This window comes from Heterodontus francisci, unplaced genomic scaffold (genome assembly GCF_036365525.1).
Source record: "Heterodontus francisci isolate sHetFra1 unplaced genomic scaffold, sHetFra1.hap1 HAP1_SCAFFOLD_121, whole genome shotgun sequence".
Classification (NCBI taxonomy): domain Eukaryota; kingdom Metazoa; phylum Chordata; class Chondrichthyes; order Heterodontiformes; family Heterodontidae; genus Heterodontus; species Heterodontus francisci.
Genome location: NW_027140425.1, coordinates 386302 through 398996, shown reverse-complemented (window position 1 = coordinate 398996; position 12695 = coordinate 386302). Strand labels below are relative to the sequence as shown.

Sequence of the window (12695 nt, the reverse complement as noted above, 5' to 3'; positions counted from 1 at the left end):
GCTCCTCATCTCTGTCTTAAATGGGTGACCCCTTATTTTTAAACAGTGACCCCTAGCTCTAGATTCTCCCACAAGGGGAAACATCCTTTCCACATCCACCCTGTCAAAACCCCTCAGGATCTTGTATGTTTCAATCATGTCGCCTGTTTCTCTTCTAAACTCTAGTGGATACGAACCTAGCCTGTCCAATCTTTCCTCATATGACAGCCCACCCATTCCATGTATTAGTCTAGTAAACCTTCTCTGTACTACCTCCAATGTATTTACATCCTTCCATAAATAAGGAGACCAGTACTGTACTCAGTATTGCAGAAGAGGTCTCACCAATGCCCTATATATCTGAAGCATAACCTCCCTACTATTGTATTCAATTCCCCTGGCGATAAATGATAGCATTCTATTAGCTTTCCTAATTACGTGCTGTATCTGCAGACTAACCTTTTGCGATTCGTGCACTGGGACACCCAGATCCCTCTGCATCTCAGATCTCTGCTATCTCTCACCATTTAGATAATATGCTTTTTTATTCTTCCTGCCAAAGTGGACAATTTCCCACTTTCCCACATTATACTCCATTTGCCAGGTCTTTGCCCATGCACTTAACCTATCTATATCCCTTTGTAGCCCCTTTATGTCCTCTTCACAACCTACTTTCCGACCTATCTTTGTCATCAGCAAATTTAGCAACCATACTTTTGGTCGCTTCATCAAAGTCATTTCGAGAATTGTAGAAGGTTGAGGCCCCAGCTCAGATCCATGTGGACCACTCGTTACTTCTTGCCAACCAGAAAATGACCCATTTATGCTGACTCTCTGTTTCCTGTTCGCTAGCCAATCTTCTATCCATGCCAATATGTTACCCCTGACACCATGAACTTTTATTTTCTGCAATAACCTTTGATATGTCACCTTATCCTTCTGGAAATCGAAGTACAATACATCCACCGGTTCCCCTTTATCCACAGCACATGTAACTCCCTCAAAGAACTCCAATAAATTGGTTAAACATGATTTCCCTTTCACAAAACCATGTTGACTCTGCCTGGTTACCTTAATGTTTTCTAAATGCCCTGCTATAACATCTTCAGTAATCGCTCCTAACATGTTCCCTAAGACAGATGTTAAGCTAACCGGCCTGTCGTTTCCTGCTTTCTGTCTCCCTCCCTTTTTGAATAAATGAATTACATTCGCTACTTTCCAATCTAACAGAACCTTCCCGAAGCGAGGGAATTTTGGAAAATTAAAACCAGCGCATCAACTATCTCACTAGCCACTTCAGGACCTGGCGACTTGTCAGCCCGCAGCTCCAACAATTTGTTTAGTACCACTTCCCCGGTGATTGTAATTTTCTTGAGTTCCTCCCTCCCTTCCATTTCCTGACTTACAGCTAATACTGGGATGTTATTTGTCTCCTCAATAGTGAAGACCAATCCAAAGTATCTGTTCAATTCTTCTGCCATCTCTTAATTATCCATTATTAATTCCCCAGACACACTTTCCATAGGACCAACACTCACTTTGTTAACTCTTTTCTTTTTAAAATATCTATCCAAACTCTTACTAGTTGTCTTTATATTTCTTGCTAGCTTTCTCTCGTCCTCTAATATTACCTTCCTTATCAATCTTTTAGTCATTCTTTGCTGTTTTTTATATTCTGTCCAATCTTCTGACCTGCCTCCCACCTTTGCACAATTATAGGCTTTTTCTTTAAGTTTGATAGTATCTTTAACTGTTTTCATTAAACATGGATGGTGAGTCCCACCTTTGGAATTTTTCTTTCTCGTTGAAATGTATCTATTCTGTGAATTCTGAAATTTTCCTTAAATGTCTGCCACTGCATCTCTATTGACCTATCCCTTAACCTAATTTGCCAGTTCACTTTAGCTAGCTCTGCTTTCATGCCCTTATAATTGCCCTTATTTAAGTTTAAATACTAGTCTGGGACCCACTCTTCTCTCCCTCAAACTGAATGTAAAATTCAATCATATTATGATCGCTATTACCTAGGGGCACCTTAACTATGAGGTCATTAATTAATCCTATCTCATTGCACAATGCCAGGTCTAGTATAGCCTGCTCTCAGGTTGGCTCCAGAACTTATTTTTCCAAGAAATTATCCCAAAAACATTCTGTGGACTCCTCATCTAGGCTACCTCTGCCCATCAGAATTTTCCAGTCTATATGGATATCAAAATCCACCATAATTATTGCTGTACCTTTCTGACAAGCTGCCATTATTTCATTTTTTATACCCCATCCTGCAGTGTGGTTAATGTTAGGTGGCCTGTACACCACTCCCACAAGTGACTTCTTGCCTGTATTATTTCTCATCTCAACTCAAACTGCTTCGACATCGTGATCTCCTGAACTTAGGTCATCCCTCTCTATTGCGCTAATACCATCATTAATTAACAGAGTTACCCCACCACCTTTTCCAAGCTTCCTGTCCTTCCTAAATGCCATGGAACCTCCAATATTCACATCCCAATCGATGACGCCCTGCAGCCATGTCTCTGTAATGACTATCAGATCGCACTTATTTATTCTATTTGTGCTCTCAGTTCATCTGTTTTGTTTCGAATGCTCCATGCATTCAGATACAGAGCATTTAGTTTTGTCCTTTTATTATTTTTGTAACCTCTAGCCTTATCTGTTGATTTACTCTTAGATTTGTGCATTTTGTCCCTTCCTGTCACAGTCTGTTTATCATTTCCCATATTTATACCTTTCTCTCTTGCCTTGTCTCTCCTCCTTGATTCACCATATCTTCCCAAATTTGATCCCTTGCCCCCACTATTCAGTTTAAAACTGTCTCTGCTTCCCTCGTTATGTGGCTCGCTAGAACACCGGCACCAGCACGGTTCAGGTGTAGAGCGTCCCAACGGTACAGCCACCACTTTCCCCAGTACTGGTGCCAATGTCCCACGAACCAGAACCCACTACTACCACACCAGTCTTTGAGCCACGCATTAATTTCTCTAATCTTATTTGTCCTATGCCAATTTGCACATGGCTCAGGTAATAATCCAGAGATTATTAACTTTGAGGTTCTGCTACTTAATTTGCTGCCTAGTTCCTCATACTGACTTTGCAGAACCTCTAACCTTGTCCTGCCTATGTCATTGGTACCGACATGGACCACGACGACTGGATCCTCCCCCTCCCATTGTATGTTTCTCTCCAGCCCTGAGCAGACGTCCTGAATCCTGGCACCGGCAGGCAACACAGCCGTCTGGACTCTTGCTCTTTGCTGCAGAGAACAGAGTCAATCCACCTGACTATACTGTCCCCTACTACCACTACATTCCTTTTTTCTCACTCTTTGAGCCGCAAACTTTTTTTTTATTTCCAAAATATACTTTATTCATAAAAACCTGTAACAATTACATTGCCAAACAGTTTAAAACGGCATCAAAAAATACAAACATTTCAAGGGAGATCAGTTTCCTTCAATACTGTCATGTGTTTCTTCCCAACCCTTCCGTTTCACAATTGTCATGTCAATTACAGTTTTACATTTACAGCAATTGAGAATATTAACGATACAGTTCGAGGGGTTTCCCATGGATCCAGCCCCTCAGTCCAGCTTGGTGGGGGAACCTTGCACTGTGGTCTTTCCCCATTGAGCCTTTGCTGCGGCTGCCCCAAGCTTTAGTGCGTCCCTCAGCACTTAGTCCTGGACCTTGGAATGTGCCAGTCTGCAACATTCGGTGGTGGACAACTCTTTGCGCTGGAAGAGCAGCAAGTTTCGGGCAGACCAAAGGGCGTCTTTCACCGAATTGATAGTCCTCCAGCAGCAGTTGATGTTTGTCTCGGTGTGCGTCCCTGGGAACAGCCCGTCGAGCACAGACTCCTGTCTTACAGAGATGCTTGGGATGAACCTTGACAAAAACCACTGCATCTCTTTCCACACCTGCTTTGCAAAGGCACATTCCAGGAGGAGGTGGGCGACCGTCTCTTCCCCACCACAGCCAACGCGGGGGCACTGTGCGGAGGGGGCGAGACTTCGGGTGTGCGTGAAGGATTTGACGGGGAGGGCCCTTCTCACCACCAGCCAAGCTACGTCTTGGTGCTTGTTTGAAAGTTCTGGTGATGAGGCATTCCACCAAATGACTTTGACGGTCTGCTCGGGGAACCATCCGACATGATCCACCGTTTCCTTTTCCCGTAGGGCCTTGAGGACATTCCGTGCAGACCACTGCCTGATGGACCGGTGGTCAAAGGTGTTTTCCCGCAGAAACTGCTCCACGAAGGATAGGTGGTACGGCATCGCCCAACTGCATGGAGTGTTCCGCGGCAATGTGACCGGGCCCATCCTTCGCAACACCGGGGACAGATAGAACCTCAGCACGTAGTGACACTTGGAGTTTGCGTACTGGGGATCTACACACAGCTTGATGCAGCCGCACACGAAGGTGGTCATCAGGATGAGGGCCACGTTGGGTACTTTTTTCCCGCCCTTGTCCAGAGATTTGAACATCGTGTCCCTCCGGACCCGGTCCATTTTAGATCCCCAGATGAAGCGGAAAATGGCTCGGGTGACTGCCACAGCACAGGAGTGGGGTATGGGCCAGACCTGCGCCACGTAGAGCAACAACGTGAGCACCTCGCACCCGATGTCCAGGTTCTTACCCACAATGGAGAGAGATCGCTGCCCCCACATGCCCAACTTTTGTCGTACCTTGGCTGCTCGCTCCTCCCATGTTTTGGTGCACGCCCCGGCCCTTCCGAACCATATCCCCAGCACCTTCAGGTAGTCTGACCTGGCGGTGAAGGGGACAAAGGATCGGTCAGCCCAGTTGCCAAAGAACATGGCCTCGCTCTTGCCGTGGTTAACTTTGGCTCCCGAGGCCAGTTCGAACTGGTCGCAGATACTCATCAGTCTGCGCACGGACAGCGGATCCGAGCAGAAAACGGCGACGTCATCCATGTACAGGGAGGTTTTGACCTGAGTGCCTCCGCTGCCTGGGATTGTCACCCCTCTTATGCTCGCATCCTTCCTAATATACTCAGCAAAGGGTTCAATACAGCAAACAAACAAGACCGGGGACAGAGGGCAGCCCTGTCTGACTCCAGATTTGATCGGGAAACTTTCAGATTCCCACCCGTTGATTGAGACTGCGCTACTGATGTTTGTGTAGAGCAGTTGGATCCAATTGCAGATTCCCTCCCCAAACCCCATTTTGGAAAGCACGTCCATCATGTAGGTGTGCGATATCCTGTCAAAAGCCTTCTCCTGGTCCAGGCTGATGAGGCAGGTGTCCACCCTCCTGTCCCGTACGCAGGCGATCGTATCCTTGAGGAGCGCGAGACTATCAGAGATCTTCCTGCCGGGTACAGTACAGGTCTGTTCGGGGTGAATCACCAACTCCAGAGCAGACTTGACTCGACTGGCTATGACTTTGGACAGAATCTTGTAATCAACATTAAGCAGTGAGATGGGCCGCCAATTTCTGATTTCTGCCCTCTCCCCCTTCTGCTTGTAAATGAGGGTGATGATGCCTTTTCTCATGGATTCTGACATGCTGCCGGCCAGGAGCATACTCTCGTATACTTCCAGCAGGTCCGGGCCGACCCAGTCCCACAGGGCCGAGTACAACTCGACCGGTAAGCCGTCGCTCCCGGGAGTTTTACTCGTCTCGAAAGACTGGACGGCCTTTGTCAGCTCGTCCAGAGTTAGCGGCTTGTCCAGTCTCTCCCTCCTGCTGTCATCTAAGACCTCTGTGATAGATGACAGGAAGGACTGGGAGGCTCTGCTGTCTGTGGGCTTCGCGTCATACAGTCCAGCATAAAAGGATTTGCTGATCCTTAGTATGTCGGACTGCGAAGACGTTACCGAGCCATCTTCTTCCTTCAGGCTGCTGATAACAGAGCTCTCTCTGTGTACCTTTTGGAAGAAGTAACGCGAGCACGTCTCATCCTGTTCGATGGAGCGGACTCTGGACCGGAAGATGATCTTGGAGGCCTCCTTGGCAAAGAACGAGGCCTGCTGGCTCTTCACCTCTTGGAGGTCCTCCTTGACCTCGACCCCATTGACTGCAACCGGAGTAGATTTTGCATAATTTTCTGGAGTCGGGACACTTCCCTCTGTCTCCCTCTCGCCTTCTGAACACCTGTGTGGATGAAGAACCTCTTGATGTTCTCCTTAATCGCTTCCCACCAGTGAACTGGAGACTCAAAGAGGGGTTTCACGGTCCTCCAACCATTGGAATCCCTTTTGAGTTCCTCAAGGTTCTCTGGGGTCAGCAGTGTCGCATTGAGCTTCCACGTCCCTCTGCCAACCCGCTGGTCGTCCTGTAAGTGACAGTCGGCCAGTAAGAGGCAGTGGTCGGAGAAGAACACCAGCTTGACGTCGGTGGATCCGACCGTGACAGCACGGGACACAAACAGGAAGTCAATCCTGGAACGGGCAGACCCGTCCGATCTTGACCATGTGTATCTGCGCTGCGCTCCGTCTGCAGGTTTGCTGAAGACGTCGTGCAGTTTGGCATCTTTAACTGTTTCTATTAGGAATCTGGACGTAGCGTCCAGTTTGCTGTCGTCACTGCCGGATCGTCCAGCCGCATCGATGATGCAGTTGAAGTCACCGCCTAGGATGACTGGCCTGGAGGTCGCCAGCAGCAGTGGGAGCTGCTGGAAGACGGTCAGCCGCTCGCTGCGTTGTACCGGGGCGTACACGTTGATCAACCGGAGCGGAGCGTTGTTGTACATCACGTCTGCTACGAGGAGGCGGCCGCCCACCAACTTCTTAACTTCGGAGATGGTGAAGTTACCTCCCCGCAGCAGAATACCCAGGCCGGAGGAACGGCAGTCATTACCCCCCGACCAGATCGATGGCCCGTGGGACCACCATCGCGACCACTGCCTGTAGGTGCTGAGGTGTGGTATTCCACACTCCTGCAGAAACAGTAGGTCAGCTACGACCTTGGCAAGGTAATCCAAGGTTGAAACACATTGCGTAGTAGATTTAATGCTACGCACATTAATGGAAGCAATTCTTACACCCATTTTTTACTAAAAATTAGTTGTTGCTTCCCATACCATTTGTCCTCGCTAGTCCCAGTCCTTCCCCTTCTGGATGTTCCTGCATACCCATCGTATGCGCAAGCAGTTTCACGTTGGTTGGGCTCAGAAACCCCTCCTGATTTTTCATGCAGGGTTTGTACCGCTCGGGTGACATCGGGTGGGGGTCTTGTAGGCAGAGAGGATTGGGTTGTCCTCAGCTGCTTCCATCTGTTCCTCCTCGAAAACATCACAGCTCCCGGTCTCCAGGAGCTCAGGTGCGCCAGACGTGTCTTTGCTCCCGGTGTCCCGGAGCTGAGATGCGTTGGCCACGTCGTTACGTGTGGGGCATTGGGGTTGGGGCACGCCGGGCCCATCACAGCTTCCAGTGCCCGGGGGCTGGGTTGCTCTATCATCCATCTCGGAGTTCTGCCGCCTCTTTTGAAGGGGCTGTCGCTCCAGCATTTCCCCGTCCAGTCAAGAGGAGTTGTTGCAGTCTGATTCAGAAGAGAGCCTCCTCTTGCCACTGGTTTGGGTGGTGGCTTTGGGATGTTTTTTCTTTGTGGTTTTCCTCTGGACCACTTGCCACTGACCTGTTTGTCCATCTGCTACCTCCTCCTCCATTGATTCTGTCTGTGGAGGAGGGGTTTCCGGGCGCTGGATAGGTGCTGGGTCGTTGGTTTCAGCTGCCTCCCCTTCCTTCTCAGGTTGAAGTTCCTCGCTGCGGAGAAGGTTGCTGGTCTCCTTTCGAACAGCGGACGCCTTTGTCGAACCTTCTCCCGGCCTTTCCTTGGACCTTGCCGCCTGAGCATAGCTGAGGCAACGTTTGGGGCAGGTCTTGTAGAGATGGCCTGCCGCACCGCACAAGTTGCAACACTTAGTCTGCTTTCAGTCCTTGGTCTGATGGCCTTCCTCCTTGCAGTTCTTGCAAACAAAGGTGCTGCAGTTGGCTGCCATGTGACCAGATTTGCCACAGGTGTGGCAAACTCTGGGCTGCCCAGCGTAGACCAAGAAGCCTCGACTTCCCCCGATAGCGAAGCTGGAGGGAGGGTGGATGATGGCTCCACTGGGATCTACCTTCAGGGTAACCTTGACCTGCCGCTTGCTGGTCCAGATCCCAAAGGGGTCCTTGACATCAGTGCTGCTGCCGGCCACCTCGACGTACCTTGCGAGAAAGGTGAGTACATCCACCACCGGAACATGGGGGTTGTAGAGGTGAATCGTCACCACCCGGTACCGTTGTGACGGAAGCGTGAAGAGCGGCTCCGCTGTGAGGATCGACAGTGGCGCCCGGTCCCCTTTCACCTTGAACGCCTTGAGAAACTTGATGCATCCCGCCACGTTCCGGAACGTCACGTCGAAGTATCCACTGCTGGGGAAATCCTGCAGGCAGAAGACGTCCGTCGCTTGAAATCCGCAGCAATCGAAGAGAAATTTCTTGATGAAGAAGGTGCGATCGACCGGTGCATCTCCTTCCTTGTCCTTCACGACCACCCGAACAGTGTTGCGCACTCCCTGGCCCGAAACTCGAAAATTGGTTATAGCCATTTTACTCAAAGTTCCCACAGGATCAAAAGGCAATGATCATGGTCTCTTCTCAATCAAATAAGCACTGATAAGAACAGATACGACACTTGCTGCAGATGTGTTTGCTCTGGATCACACTGGCATCCAGGAGCTCCCACATGCTGCAGCTGTGACACATCACCTGTCCTGTCATCCTTAACGTGTTTCAATTAACTACTTAATTATTTTATTCAATTGTTTATTTTATTGTATATTTTATAAAGCTTACTACTAGTTTGTTTACTATTTTAAACATTTGGACTAAAATGGACCTTAATCACTTTCCAGATACTCATCAAACATGCAGCTTTTTCCAAACCAATCAACTACCTGCTTGCCTGTGATGTCACAGCTTACCAGATCCTCACCAAACAGCTCCTTCCACAGCACCGAAGCAAGAACCAAATCCTGGAAACTCACCCCAGCGGCTCTCTGTTTCCCTGCTCTCACTCTCCATTGTGATGTCACCCCTTGATTTTTTTACCCCTGCTCCGCTCCTGCCGTGCTCCTCTCTCTCTCGCTCTGTCTCTGAGTCGGTGCTTTTGACACACTTGTTTACTCTGTTCCGTTGTGCTCTTCTGTCTCTGGTCCAAAATCTGACTCTGGTGGGATTTGAATCCACAACCTTTGAATACCTTCTTTATCATTATTTCGAAGTCCAACACGCTATCCATTGCGCCACAGAGCCACACATATTTCGAACGACATCACCAAGGCCTTTGTGATCTTGTCAGCAGAGACTGACTCTTCAAACTGCGATGGAAACTCGGCTGCCCTCCTGAACTCTTGGGCATCATCTCTTCTTTCCACGAGAACATGCACAGTTCCATCAGTTACAATGGAGCAACATCAGACACTTTCAAGATCAGCAGTGGGGTAAAGCAGGGCTGCGCGCTGGCGCCAACTCTCTTAGGAAAAGAGGAACATAGGAGTCGGCCATTCAGCCCATCGAGCCTGATGATTCCGAGACTCGGGTCCTGAATCTAAACAAAGAAAACTATGAAGGTATGAGGCGGGAGTTGGCTCTGATAGATTGGGGAACGTTACTTAAAGGGTTGACAGTGGATAGGCAATGGCTAGCATTTAAAGAGCGCATGGATGAATTACAACAATTGTTCATTCCTGTCTGTGCAAAAGTAAAACAGGAAGGGTGGCTCAACTGTGGCTTACAAAAGAAATTAAGGGAAGTATTAGATCCAACGAGGAGAAATATAAAATGGCCAGAACAAGCAGCAAACCTGAAGATTGTGAGCAGTTTGGAATTTAGCAGAGGAGGACAAAAGGATTGATTAAGAAGGGGGAAATAGAGTATGAGAGTAAGCTAGCAGAGAACATAAAAACTGACTGTAAAAGCTTCTATAGATATGTGTAGAGAAAAAGATTAGTGAAGACAAATGTGGGCCCCTTACAGTCAGAAACGGGGGAATTTATAATGGGGAACAAAGAAATGGCAGACCAATTAAATACATACTTTGGATCTGTCTTCACAAAGGAGGATACAAATTATCTCCCAGAAATGTTGGGGAACATAGGGTCTAGTGAGAAGGTGGAACTGTATGAAATCAGTATTAGTAGGGAATGTTTGGGAAATTGATGGGATTGAAGGCCGATAAATCCCCAGGCCCTGATAATCTACATCCCAGAGTACTTAAGGAAGTGGCCCTTGAAATAGCAGATGCATTTCTGGTCTTTTTTCAAAATTCTGTAGACTCTGGAACAGTTCCAATGGATTGGACGGTAGTTAATGTAACTCCACTATTTAAAAAAAGAGACAGAAAGAAAACAGCGAATTATATACCGGTTAGCCTGACATCAGTCGTGGGGAAAATGCTGGAGTCCATTATAAAAGATGTAATAGCAGAGTGCAATAATAACTCGTCTCCACTCCTAGTATTTCTAAATCCCACACATTCACGAGAATGTGAACAATTATTTCCTGTTGTGTCTCTCTCAGATTTGTAAACTTCACTGTATTGGAGTGAGGTGACATCTACTGGCGGGAAGCAAGAACTGCAATCAAGCAACAGAAACTCCACAGTCTGTCAGGGTTAAAGAAACATTGCAATGTGAGGATACAGCGAAGTGGTTTGATTGGGTAGATGGAGACATGATTCCACCTGTGGTGGTGTCTGAAGCAAAGGCCAGAAATACAAAATTGTCATTTATAAAAGAAATGAGGAATTCATGAATAATGTAGCAACGTAGTGAATGGTTAGAATGTGGATAGAATAGAAAGTGAGATTGGATGGACAGAAGCAGTCTGAAAGGATGGCTGAAACAAAAGGTGAGTGCCCTGAAACGTTAACTGTGTTTCTCACAGCACAGATGCTGCCAGAGCTGCTGAACATGTCCAGCACTTTCTGTTTTTATTTCAGCATTTGCAGGATGTTGCTTTGATCTGAAAAAAAATGGATGATTGGCTGGGGGGTTCCAGTGAAATTCCACAGCAGCTAATAAAGCCAGACTTGTCAGTGGCTTGTTGGTCTAGGGGTATGGTTCTCGCTTTGGAAGTATGGTTAGTTAACATGCGAGAGATCCCAGGTTCAAATCCCGGACGAGCCCTGGTCGGCTGGATTTTTTAGATTAAGGTTATCTATTGGTTTCAGCTTTGCAGAAGGTGGAATTGACTTCCATCCGGAGCTGGCTTGAGGACCAGACAACTGGATTCAAAGAGCTTGTCGACAAAATTGCAATTAACTAAATGTACAGATAGCCAAGTGGGAATATAAAGTTGTTTCTGTAATTGTGACCTGACTCCAAAAATGACAGGACTGGAATGGAATGGAATTCTTCAGTGTTTCTGTTGTTTGGCTTGCATTGACTCATCGATTTTCTTGTTTTTCACTTTGTCGATGCCTTTGAATAATTGTGGATCCTTCTTCAGGGTGTCTTCTTTCACCAGGTAGTTCTGACCTCTGATGATGTTGATTGTAATCAGCTTCAATTCGCTGATAGTTTTGGAAGTGAGCAGATTTCGTTTGCTTGAGTCTACAACATGGAACTCAGTCTGACATGTGGACCCATGGGAGGATTTGAATGCCACCCCTGCGTTGGAGTTGCATCCATCCAATAAGAGACCGAGTAGAAGTGACAGTTCTGTCAGTCGAATATGAGACTTTTAATGGCAGGGTTGTGAGTTTGAGTGCCATTCTGTTTTTCCCTTTTTTAAGGCTTCATGAGCAGAGAGTACAGGGAGTGTTTGAAATGAGCAAGTCTCGCTTTGATTCAGGACTCTTACCTCTCAGCAGCATCTCACGATGAAAGATTGAATTTGATCTCATTTCATTCTCAGCTCGGGGTCTGTGCGGCTCAGTGGCACTTCAGGCTGTCTCCCGCTTCGCAATCCATCAGTACTGAGAAAGCAATGGGGAATATTACACACATGTTGTGTTCTTTAATTTTTTGGAAAACTTGAATGTATGTATTTTCTTCCAAAACAAGGACACAGAGCGGATGTTAATGTAGGGCTGAAATAGCTCAGTTGTGCGAGCGTTGGACTGAAGATCTAAAGGTACCTGGTTCAATCTCGGGTTTCAGCAATTTCGCTTCCTTATGCGTCCCTTGCCTTGGTTCTGATTTTCCAGTTGCACAATTTACTTTGAAATTATTTACCAAGCACCAGTGGATTGAATTTGAGAAACAACACAGAGTCATTTACAGCACAGAAGGTGGTCATTTGGCCTATCACGTCCATGCTGGCTCTCCCCGGAGCAATCTAGTCAGTTCCACTCACCAGCTCGATCCCTTTCCTCCTGCATATTTCTTTCCTTCAAGTATCCATCCAATTTCCTTTTCAAATCATTGATTGTCTCTGCTTCCACCACACTCGTGGGCCAAGACATTACCACCCACAACATAAAAAATTCCACCTCATCAAGGATGGGAAATACTTACATCTTCCATATTTGCTTATTCTCTATTTCTATGAGAATAGACCGGCAGTCAACATGAAAGGAAACCCAAAAATCTTCGAGCAGCATGTAAATGATAAGTGGGTAGTAAGAGGTTGAGTCGGGCCTATGAGGGACAAAAAGGATAATATAAGCTTAGAGGTGCAGGGCAATGTTAATCTACTTAATGAGTACTTTGTATCAGTGATCACTAAGGAAGTGGAATTTGACAAAATA

The 12695-nt window shown here is 47.1% G+C and overlaps 1 non-coding gene across 1 annotated transcript; it reads right to left on the bottom strand.

Moving 5' to 3' along the window:
• Window positions 1–9165: 9165 nt before the first annotated feature.
• trnar-ucg (transfer RNA arginine (anticodon UCG)) lies at window positions 9166–9256 on the bottom strand. Its single transcript is given in 2 exon segments — window positions 9166–9201; window positions 9220–9256. It is a non-coding gene; the product is annotated as a tRNA-Arg (tRNA).
• Window positions 9257–12695: the final 3439 nt, after the last annotated feature.